This window comes from Balaenoptera physalus (genome assembly GCF_965194825.1).
Source record: "Balaenoptera physalus genome assembly, contig: HAP1_SCAFFOLD_1751, whole genome shotgun sequence".
Taxonomy (NCBI): domain Eukaryota; kingdom Metazoa; phylum Chordata; class Mammalia; order Artiodactyla; family Balaenopteridae; genus Balaenoptera; species Balaenoptera physalus.
In genome coordinates this window covers 1-11,221 of record NW_028125052.1, presented here as the reverse complement: position 1 = coordinate 11,221, position 11,221 = coordinate 1, and positions in this window count along the sequence as shown.

Below are 11,221 nucleotides of genomic sequence, written 5' to 3'. Positions count from 1 at the left end.
CCCATACTAGGGATGTTTTCAACTATAATCTCTTCAAATATATTCTCACGCCTTTTCTATTTCTCTTCTTCTTCTGAGACCCATATAATTCGAATGTTGGTGCATTTAATGTTGTCACAAGGATCGCTGAGACGGTCCTCCGTTCCTTTCTTTCTTTGTACTTTATTTTGATCCGCAGTATATATTTGAACTATTTTATCTTCCAGGCCACTTAACCGTTCTTCTGCCTCAGTTATTGTGCTAGTGATCCATGCTAGAGAATAATCATTTTCATGTATTGTGTTCTTCATCATTGTTTGTTTGCTCTTCAGTTCTTGTCGACCCTTGTGAAACGTTTCTTGTATTTTCTCTCTCCTATTTCTACGATGTTGAATCGTCTTTGCTATCATTATTCTGAATTCTTTTTCGGGTGGACTGCCTATTTCCTCTTCATTTGTTAGGTCTGGTGCGTTTTGACCTTGCTGCTTCGTCTGCTGTGTGTTTTTTGGTCTCCTCATTTTGCTTAAGTTCCTGTGCTTGGGGTTCCTTTTCACAGGCTTCATGCCCGTCGTTATTGTTGTTTTTGGTGTCTGTCCCCAGCGGCTAAGGTTTGTTCAGTGGGTTCTGTATGCTTCTTGGTTGAGGGGAGCTGTGCTTGTGTTCTGGAAGATGAGGCTGGACCTTTTCTTTCTGGTGGGCACTTCCAGGTCTGGTGGTGTGTATTTTGGTGCCCTCTTCCTTATTATGATTTAAGGCGTCCTGTCTGATAACGGATGTGGCTGTTTCTGTCTTGCTCATTGTTTGGCATACGGTGTCCAGCACTGTAGACTTCTGGTCACTGAGTGAATGTGGGTCTTGGACTTGAGAAGGAAATCTCTGGGAGATTTTCTCCATTTGATATTATGTGGAGCTGTCAGGTCTCCTGTGGACCAGTGTCCTGAAGTTGGTTTTCCCACCTCAGATGCAGACCACTGACTCCTGGTTAGAGCACCAAGAGACTTTCATCCTCACAGCTCAGAATAAGTGGGAGAAGAAAGAGAAGGAAACAAAGAATGAGGATAAAATAAAACAAAATAAAGTAAAATCAAATAAAATGAAGTTATTAAAATAAAAAATATTTTTATGAGAAAAATTTAAAATGTAAAAAAATAAATAGCCACAAAGAACTCTAGCACAAATGGTTAAAGCTTTGCTACATAGACAAAATGACTCACAGTACCATACACCTACACAGTCACTAAGAGTGAAAAACTCGAAAAACTAATATATCTATGCTCACAAAGTCCACCTCCTAAATTTTGGACTGATTCATTGTTCTATTCAGGTGTTCCAGAGATGCGGGATACTTGACGTTGAATGTGGAGATTTCATCCACTCTTCGTGCGGGTGCTGTGAGAGATTACCTTTTCGCTTCTTTGCTCCCACAGCTCTGCTTTTAGAGTTTCATTTGTTTCATCCCATAGTTTTGGGTGGTCGTATTTTCATTTTCAATTTTTCCCAGGTATTTGTGATCCCATCTTAGTTTTGTGCAGTGTATTCTTCGTTATGTAACAGCGTTTTGTTTAGCTTCCATGTGTTTGTATTATTTACATTTTTTTTCTTTTAATTCCTATCTAATTTCATAGAACTGTAGGTGGAAATTATACCTGATGCTATTTCAATGTTCTTAGTTTTTAAGGCTTTATTTGTGACCCTACATATGATATATGTTGGAGAGTGTTTCATGAGTACGTGAGGAGAAAGTGTTTTCTGTTGTTTTGCAATAGAATGTTGTATACATATGAATGAATTCCCTCTTGTTCAACGCGTCATTGAAAGCTTATGTTTCCTGATTTAGTTTCATTTTGGATGATCTATCCATTGGTGATTGTGGGCTGGTAATGTCCCCTACTCTTATGGTTTTACTGTCAAGTTCCGCTTTATGACTGTTAGGATATACCTCATGTATTGAAGTGCTCCTCGGTTGGGTTCATAAGTATTTGCATTTCGTATATCCTCTCCTTAATTTGATCCCTTGATCAGTGTGTAGTATCCTTGTTTGTTTCTTGAAGTAGTATTTATCTTAAAGTCTATTTCTTCTGATATGAGAATTGTACCTCCAGGTTTCCTTTGATTTCCATTTGCATGGAATGTCTCTTGCCATCTCCTCACTTTCAGTCTGTATGTCTCCCTAGGTCTAAAGTGGATCTCTTCTAGGCAGCATATATAATGGGCTTGTTGTTGTATCCCTTCAGCCAGTTTATCTGTTGTGGTTGGAGAATTGAAATCATTTACTTGTAAGGTAATTATCAGTATGGATGTTCCTCTTACCGTTTTGTTAATTGTTTTTGGTTGGTTCTAGGAGGTCTTTTTTTTTCTTTGTGATTCCTGCCTAGAGAAGTTCCTTTATACTTTGTTAGAAAGCTGTTGTTGGTGCTGAATTCCTTTTCCGTGTGTTTTTCTGTAAAGTTTTTAGTTTCTCTGTCCAATCTCAATGATATTCTTGCTGAGAACAGTAACATTGGTTGTAGGTTTTTTTCCTTTCATCTCTTGAAATACGTATACTGGCACTCCCTTCTGTCTTGCAGAATTTCTGCTGAAAGGTCAGCTGTTAACTTACGTGGATTCCCTTGTATGGTATATGCTGCTTTTCCCATGCTGCTTTTTACATGCTTTCTATGTATTTAGGTTCTAATAATTTGATGAATACGTGTCTTGGTGTGTTTCTCCTTGGATTTATCCTTTACGGGACTCTCTGTGCTTCCTTGACTTGATTAACTCTTTCCTTTCCCATACTAGGGATGTTTTCAACTATAATCTCTTCAAATATATTCTCACGCCTTTTCTATTTCTCTTCTTCTTCTGACACCCATATAATTCGAATGTTGGTGCATTTAATGTTGTCCCAAGGTTCGCTGAGACGGTCCTCCGTTCCTTTCTTTCTTTGTACTTTATTTTGATCCGCAGTATTTATTTGAACTATTTTATCTTCCAGGCCACTTAACCGTTCTTCTGCCTCAGTTATTGTGCTAGTGATCCATGCTAGAGAATAATCATTTTCATGTATTGTGTTCTTCATCATTGTTTGTTTGCTCTTCAGTTCTTGTCGACCCTTGTGAAACGTTTCTTGTATTTTCTCTCTCCTATTTCTACGATGTTGCATCGTCTTTCCTATCATTATTCTGAATTCTTTTTCGGGTAGACTGCCTATTTCCTCTTCATTTGTTAGGTCTGGTGCGTTTTGACCTTGCTGCTTCGTCTGCTGTGTGTTTTTTGGTCTCCTCATTTTGCTTAAGTTACTGTGCTTGGGGTTCCTTTTCACAGGCGTCATGCCCGTCGTTATTGTTGTTTTTGGTGTCTGTCCCCAGCGGCTAAGGTTTGTTCAGTGGGTTCTGTATGCTTCTTGGTTGAGGGGAGCTGTGCTTGTGTTCTGGAAGATGAGGCTGGACTTTTTCTTTCTGGTGGGCACTTCCAGGTCTGGTGGTGTGTATTTTGGTGCCCTCTTCCTTACTCTGATTTAAGGCGTCCTGTCTGATAACGGATGTGGCTGTTTTTGTCTTGCTCATTGTTTGGCATATGGTGTCCAGCACTGTAGACTTCTGGTCACTGAGTGAATGTGGGTATTGGACGTGAGAAGGAAATCTCTGGGAGATTTTCTCCATTTGATATTATGTGGAGCTGTCAGGTCTCCTGTGGACCAGTGTCCTGAAGTTGGTTTTCCCACCTCAGATGCAGAGCACTGACTCCTGGTTAGAGCACCTAGAGACTTTCATCCTCACAGCTCAGAATAAGTGGGAGAAGAAAGAGAAGGAAACAAAGAATGAGGATAAAATAAAACAAAATAAAGTAAAATCAAATAAAATGAAGTGATTAAAATAAAAAATATTTATTACGAGACAATTTTAAAAAGTAAAAAAAAAACAGCCACACAGAACTCTAGCACAAATGGTTAAAGCTAAGCTATACTGACAAAATCGCAAACAGCAGCATACACCTCCACAGTCACAAAAAGTGAAAAACTGGAAAGAATAATATATCTTTGCTCACAAAGTCCACCTCGTCAATTTTGGGCTGATTCATTGTGTATTCAGGTGTTCCACAGAAGCGGGGTTCTTCACGTTGAATGTGCAGATTTCATCCAAACTTCCTGCGACTGCTGGGAGAGATTTCCCTTTGGCTTCTTTTTTCGCACAGATCTCCTTTTACAGTTGCATTCGCTTCATCCCATAGTTTTGGGTGGTCGTATTTTCATTGTCACTTTTTCCCAGGTATTTTTGATCCCATCTTGGTTTTCTGCAGTGAATTCTTGGTTATGTAAAAGCGTTTTCTTTAGCTTCCCCGTGTTTGTATTATTTACAGGGTTTTTTTTCCTTTTAATTCCTATCTAGTTTCATAGCACTGTGGGCGGAAAGTATACCTAGTACTGTTTCAATTTTCTTAATTTTCTAAGGCTTTATTTGTGGTCCTACATATAATATATCTTGGAGAATGTTCCATGAACACCTGAGAAAAAAGTGTTTTCTGATGTTTTGCAATAGAATGTGGTATACATATGAATGAAGTACCTCCTGTTCAATGTGTTATTTAAAAGTTATGTTTCCTGATTTTTTTTTTCATTTTGGATGATCTGTCCATTGGTGGAAGTGGGGTGGTAATGCCCCGTACTCTTTTGGTGGTACTATCAAGTTCCCCTTTATGGCTGTTAGGATACATGTTATGTAGGGAAGTGCTCCTCGGTTGTGTTCATAAGTATTCACATTTGTCATATCCTCTCCTTGGTGTGATCCTTTGATCAGTATGTAGTGTCCTTGTTTGTTTCTTGTAATAGTCTTTATCTTAAAGTCTATTTCGTCTGATATGAGAATTGTAACTCCAGGTTTCCTTTGATTTCCATTTGCATGGAATGTCTCTTGCCATCTCCTCACTTTCAGTCTGTATGTCTCCCTAGGTATAAAGTTTGTCTCTTCTAGGCAGCACATATAATGGTCTTGATGTTGTATCCCTTCAGGGAGTCTATCTGTTGTAGTTGGAGCAATGTATCCATTTACATGTAACGTTATTATTAATATGGCTGTTACTCTTACCGTTTTGTTAATTGTTTTTGGTTTGTTCTAGGAGGTCTTTTCTTTTCTTTGTGATTCCTGCCTAGAGAAGTTCCTTTATCCTTTGTTATAAAGCTGTTGTTGGTGCTGAATTCTTTTTCCGTGTGTTTTTCTGTAAAGCTTTTAGTTTCTCTGTCCAATCTCAATGAGATTCTTGCTGAGAACAGTAACATTGGTTGTAGGTTTTTTTCCTTTCATCTCTTGAAATACGTATACTGGCACTCCCTTCTCTCTTGCAGAATTTCTGCTGAAAGGTCAGCTGTTAACTTACATGGATTCCCTTGTATGGTATATGCTGCTTTTCCCATGCTGCTTTTTACATGCTTTCTATGTATTTAGGTTCTAATAGTTTGATGAATACGTGTCTTGGTGTGTTTCTCCTTGGATTTATCCTTTACGGGACTCTCTGTGCTTCCTTGACTTGATTAACTCTTTCCTTTCCCTTACTAGGGATGTTTTCAACTATAATCTCTTCAAATATATTCTCACGCCTTTTCTATTTCTCTTCTTCTTCTGAGACCCATATAATTCGAATGTTGGTGCATTTAATGTTGTCCCAAGGTTAGCTGAGACGCTCCTCCGTTCCTTTCTTTCTTTGTACTTTACTTTGAGCCGCAGTATTTATTTGAACTATTTTATCTTCCAGGCCACTTAACCGTTCTTGTGCCTCAGTTATTGTGCTAGTGATCCATGCTAGAGAATAATTATTTTCATGTATTGTGTTCTTAATCATTGTTTGTTTGCTCTTCAGTTCTTGTCGACCCTTGTGAAACTTTTCTTGTGTTTTCTCTCTCCTATTTCTACGATGTTGAATCGTCTTTCCTATCATTATTCTGAATTCTTTTTCGGGTCGACTGCCTATTTCCTCTTCATTTGTTAGGTCTGGTGCGTTTTGACCTTGCTGCTTCGTCTGCTGTGTGATTTTTGGTCTCCTCATTTTGCTGAACTGACTGTGCTTGGGGTTCCTTTTCACAGGCGTCATGCCCGTCGTTATTTTTGTTTTTGCTGTGTGTCCCCAGCGGCTAAAGTTTGTTCAGTGGGTTCTGTATGCTTCTTGGTTCAGGGGAGTTGTGCTTGTGTTCTGGAAGATGAGGCTGGATATTTACTTTTTGGTGGGCACTTCCAAGTCTGGTGGTGTGTATTTTGGTGCCTCCGTCCTTATTATGATTTAAGGCATCCTCTCTGATAACGGATGGGCCTGTTTCTGTCTTGCTCATTTTTTGGCAGATGGTTTCCAGCACTGTAGCTTGCTGGTCACTGAGTAAATGTGGGTCTTGGCGTTAAGAAAGAAATCTCTGGGAGTTTATCACCCTTTGATACTATGTGGAGCTGTCAGGTCTCCTCTGGACCAGTGTCCTGAATTTGGTTTTCCCACCTCAGATGCAGAGCACTGACTCCTGGTTAGAGCACCTAGAGACTTTCATCCTCACAGCTCAGAATAAGTGCGAGAAGAAAGAGAAAGATACAAAGAATGAGGATAAAATAAAACAAAATAAAGTAAAATCAAATAAAATGAAGTTATTAGAATAAAAAATATTTTTATGAGAAAATTTTAAAATGTAAATAAATAAACAGCCACAAAGAACTCTAGCACAAATGGTTAAAGCTTAGCTATACAGACAAAATGACTCACAGTAGCATACACCTAAACACTCACAAAAAGTGAAAAACTGGAAAAACTAATATATGTATGATCACAAAGTCCACCTCCTCAATTTTGGACTGATTCATTGTTCTACTCAGGTGTTCCAGAGATGCTGGGTACTTGACGTTGAATGTGGAGATTTCATCCACTCTTCGTGCGGGTGTTGGGAGAGATTACTTTTTCGCTTCTTTGCTCGCACAGCTCTGCTTTTAGAGTTGCATTTGTTTCATTCCATAGATTTGGGTGGTCCTATTTACATTTTCAATTTTTCCCAGGTTTTTGTGACCCCATCTTGGTTTTCTGCAGTGTATTCTTGGTTATGTAACAGCGTTTTGTTTAGCTTCAATGTGTTTGTATTATTTACAGTTTTTTTTTCTTTTAATTCCTCTCTAGTTTCATAGCACTGCAGGCGAAAATTATACCTGATGCTATTTCAATTTTCTTAGTTTTCCAAGGCTTTATTTGTGACCCTACATATGATAAATCTTGGAGAGTGTTTCATGAGTTCCCGAGGAGAAAGTGTTTTCTGTTGTTTTGCAATAGAATGTTGTATACATATGAATGAATTCCCTCTTGTTCAACGCGTCATTGAAAGCTTATGTTTCCTGATTTAGTTTCATTTTGGATGATCTATCCATTTGTGATTGTGGGGTGGAAATGTCCCCTACTCTTATGGTTTTACTGTCAAGTTCCGCCTTATGGCTGTTAGGATATACTTTATGTATTGAAGTGCTCCTCGATTGGGTTCATAAGTGTTTGCATTTCTTATATCCTCTCCTTAATTTGATCCCTTGATCAGTGTGTAGTGTCCTTGTTTGTTTCTTGAAATAGTCTTTATCTTAAAGTCTATTTCTTCTGATATGCGAATTGTAACTCCAGGTTTCCTTTGATTTCCATTTGCATGGAATGTCTCTTGCCATCTCCTCACTTTCAGTCTGTATGTCTCACTAGGTCTAAAGTGGATCTCTTCTAGGCAGCATATATAATGGGCTTTTTGTTGTATCCCTTCAGCCAGTTTATCTGTTGTGGTTGGAGCAATGAATCCATTTACATGTAAGGTAATTATCAATATGGAGGTTCCTCTTACCGTTTTGTTAATTGTTTTTGGTTGGTTCTAGGAGGTCTTTCTTTTCCTTATGATTCCTGCCTAGAGAAGTTCCTTTATCTTTTGTTATAAAGCTATTGTTGGTGCTGAATTCTTTTTCCGTGTGTTTTTCTGTAAAGTTTTTAGTTTCTCTGTCCAATCTCAATGAGATTCTTGCTGAGAACAGTAACATCGGTTGTAGGTTTTTTTTCCTTTCATTACTTCAAATACGTATACTGCCACTCCCTTCTCTCTTGCAGAATTTCTGTTGAAAGGTCAGCTGTTAACTTAAGTGGATTCCCTTGTATGGTATATGCTACTTTTCCCGTGCTGCTTTTTACATGCTTTCTATGTATTTAGTTTCTAATAGTTTGATGAATACGTGTCTTGGCGTGTTTCTCCTTAGAATTATCCTGTATGAGACTCTCTGTGCTTCCTGGACTTGATTAACTCTTTCCTTTCCCATACTAGGGAAGTTTTCAACTATAATCTCTTCAAATATATTCTCACGCCTTTTCTCTTTCTCTTCTTCTTCTGAGAGCCATATAATTCGAATGTTGGTGCATTTAATGTTTTCCCAAGGGTCGCTGAGACTGTCCTCCGTTCCTTTCATTCTTTGTTCTTAATTTTGATCCGCAGTATTTATTTGAACTATTTTATCTTCCAGGCCACTTAACCGTTCTTGTGCCTCAGTTATTGTGCTAGTGATCCATGCTAGAGAATAATTATTTTCATTTATTGTGTACTTCATCACTGTTTGTTTGCTCATCAGTTCTTGTCGACCCCTGTGAAACGATTCCTGTATTTTCTCTCTCCTATTTCCACGATGTTGAATCGTTTTTCCTATCATTATTCTGAATTCTTTTTCGGGTAGACTGCCTATTTCCTCTTCATTTGTTAGGTCTGGTGCGTTTTGACCTTGCTGCTTCGTCAGCTGTGTGTTTTTTGGTCTCCTAATTTTGGTTAACGTACTGTGCTTGGGGCTCCTTTTCACAGGCGTCATGCCCGTAGTTATTGTTGTTTTTGGTGTCTGTCCCCAGCGGCTAAGGTTTGTTAAGTGGGTTGTGTAGGCTTCTTCGTGGAGGGGAGTTATGCTTGTGTTCTTTTGAATGAGGCTGGATCCTGTCTTTCTGGTGGGCATTTCCACAACTGCTGGTGTGTATTTTGGTGCCTCCGTCCTTATGATGATTTAAGGCATCCTCTCTGATAACGGATGGGACTGTTTCTGTCTTGCTCATTGTTTGGCATACGGTGTACAGCACTGTTGCTTACTGGTCACTGAGTGAATGTGGGTCTTGGCGTTGAGAAAGAAATCTCTGGGAGATTTTCTCCTTTTGATATTATTTGGAGCTGTCAGGTCTCCTGTGGACCAGTGTCCTGAAGTTGGTTTTCCCACCTCAGATGCAGAGCACTGACTCCTGGTTAGAGCACCTAGAGACTTTCATCCTCACAGCTCAGAATAAGTGGGAGAAGAAAGAGGAGGAAACAAAGAATGAGGATAAAATAAAACAAAATAAAGTAAAATCAAATAAAATGAAGTTATTAGAATAAAAAATATTTTTATGAGAAAATTTTAAAATGTAAAAAAATATACAGCCACAAAGAACTCTAGCACAAATGGTTAAAGCTTAGCTATACAGACAAAATGACTCACAGTAGCATACACCTACACACTCACAAAGTGTGAAAAACTGGAAAAACTAATATATCTATGCTCACAAAGTCCATCTCCTCAATTTTGGACTGATTCATTGTTCTACTCAGGTGTTCCAGAGATGCGGGGTACTTGACGTTGAATGTGGAGATTTCATCCACTCTTCGTGCGGTTGCTGGGAGAGATTACCTTTTCGCTTCTTTGCTCGCACAGCTCTGCTTTTAGAGTTGCATTTGTTTCATTCCATAGATTTGGGTGGCCCTATTTTCATTTTCAATTTTTCCCAGGTGTTTGTGACCCCATCTTGGTTTTCTGCAGTGTATTCTTGGTTACGTAACAGCGTTTTGTTTAGCTTCCATGTGTTTGTATTATTTACAGTTTGTTTTTCTTTTAATTCCTATCTAGTTGCATAGCACTGCAGGCGAAAATTATACCTGATGCTATTTCAATTTTCTTAGTTTTCTAATGCTTTATTTGTGACCCTACATATGATATATCTTGGAGAGTGTTTCATGAGTACCCGAGGAGAAAGTGTTTTCTGTTGTTTTGCAATAGAATGTTGTATACATATGAATGAATTCCCTCTTGTTCAATGCGTCATTGAAAGCTTATGTTTCCTGATTCAGTTTTATTTTGGATGATCTATCCATTGGTGATTGTGGGGTGGTAATTTCCCCTACTCTTATGGTTTTACTGTCAAGTTCCGCTTAATGGCTGTTAGGATATACCTCATGTATTGAAGTGCTCATCGGGTGGGTTCTTAAGTATTTGCATTTCTTATATCCTCTCCTTAATTTGATTCCTTGATCAGTGTGTAGTGTCCTTGTTTGTTTCTTGAAATAGTCTTTATCTTAAAGTCTATTTCTTCTTATATGAGAATTGTAACTCCAGGTTTCCTTTGATTTCCATTTGCATGGAATGTCTCTTGCCATCTCCTCACTTTCAGTCTGTATGTCTCCCTAGGTCTAAAGTGGATCTCTTCTAGGCAGCATATATAATGTGCTTGTTGTTGTATCCCTTCAGCCAGTTTATCTGTTGTGGTTGGAGCAATGAATTCATTTACATGTAAGGTAATTATCAGTATGGATGTTCCTCTTACCGTTTTGTTAATTGTTTCTGGTTGGTTCTAGGAGGTCTTTTTTTTCTTTGTGATTCCTGCCTAGAGAAGTTCCTTTATCCTTTGTTATAAAGGTGTTGTTGGTGCTGAATTCTTTTTCAGTGTGTTTTTCTGTAAAGTTTTTAGTTTCTCTGTCCTGTCTCAATGAAATTCTTGCTGAGAACAGTAACATTGGTTCTAGGTTTTTTTCCTTTCATTACGTTAAATACGTATACTGCCACTCCCTTCTATCTTGCAGAATTTCTGCTGAAAGGTCAGCTGTTAACTTACGTGGATTCCCTTGTATGGTATATGCTACTTTTCCCATGCTACTTTTTACATGCTTTCTATGTATTTAGTTTCTAATAGTTTGATGAATACGTGTCTTGGCGTGTTCCTCCTTGGATTTATCCTGTATGGGACTCTCTGTGCTTCCTGGACTTGATTAACTATTTCCTTTCCCATACTAGAGAAGTTTTCAACTATAATCTCTTCAAATATATTCTCACGCCTTTTCTATTTCTCTTCTTCTTCTGAGACCCATATAATTCGAATGTTGGTGCATTTAATGTTGTCCCAAGGGTCGCTGTGACTGTCCTCCGTTCCTTTTCTCTTTGTTCTTTATTTTGATCCGCAGTATTTATTTGAACTATTTTATCTTCCCGGCCACGTAACCGTTCTT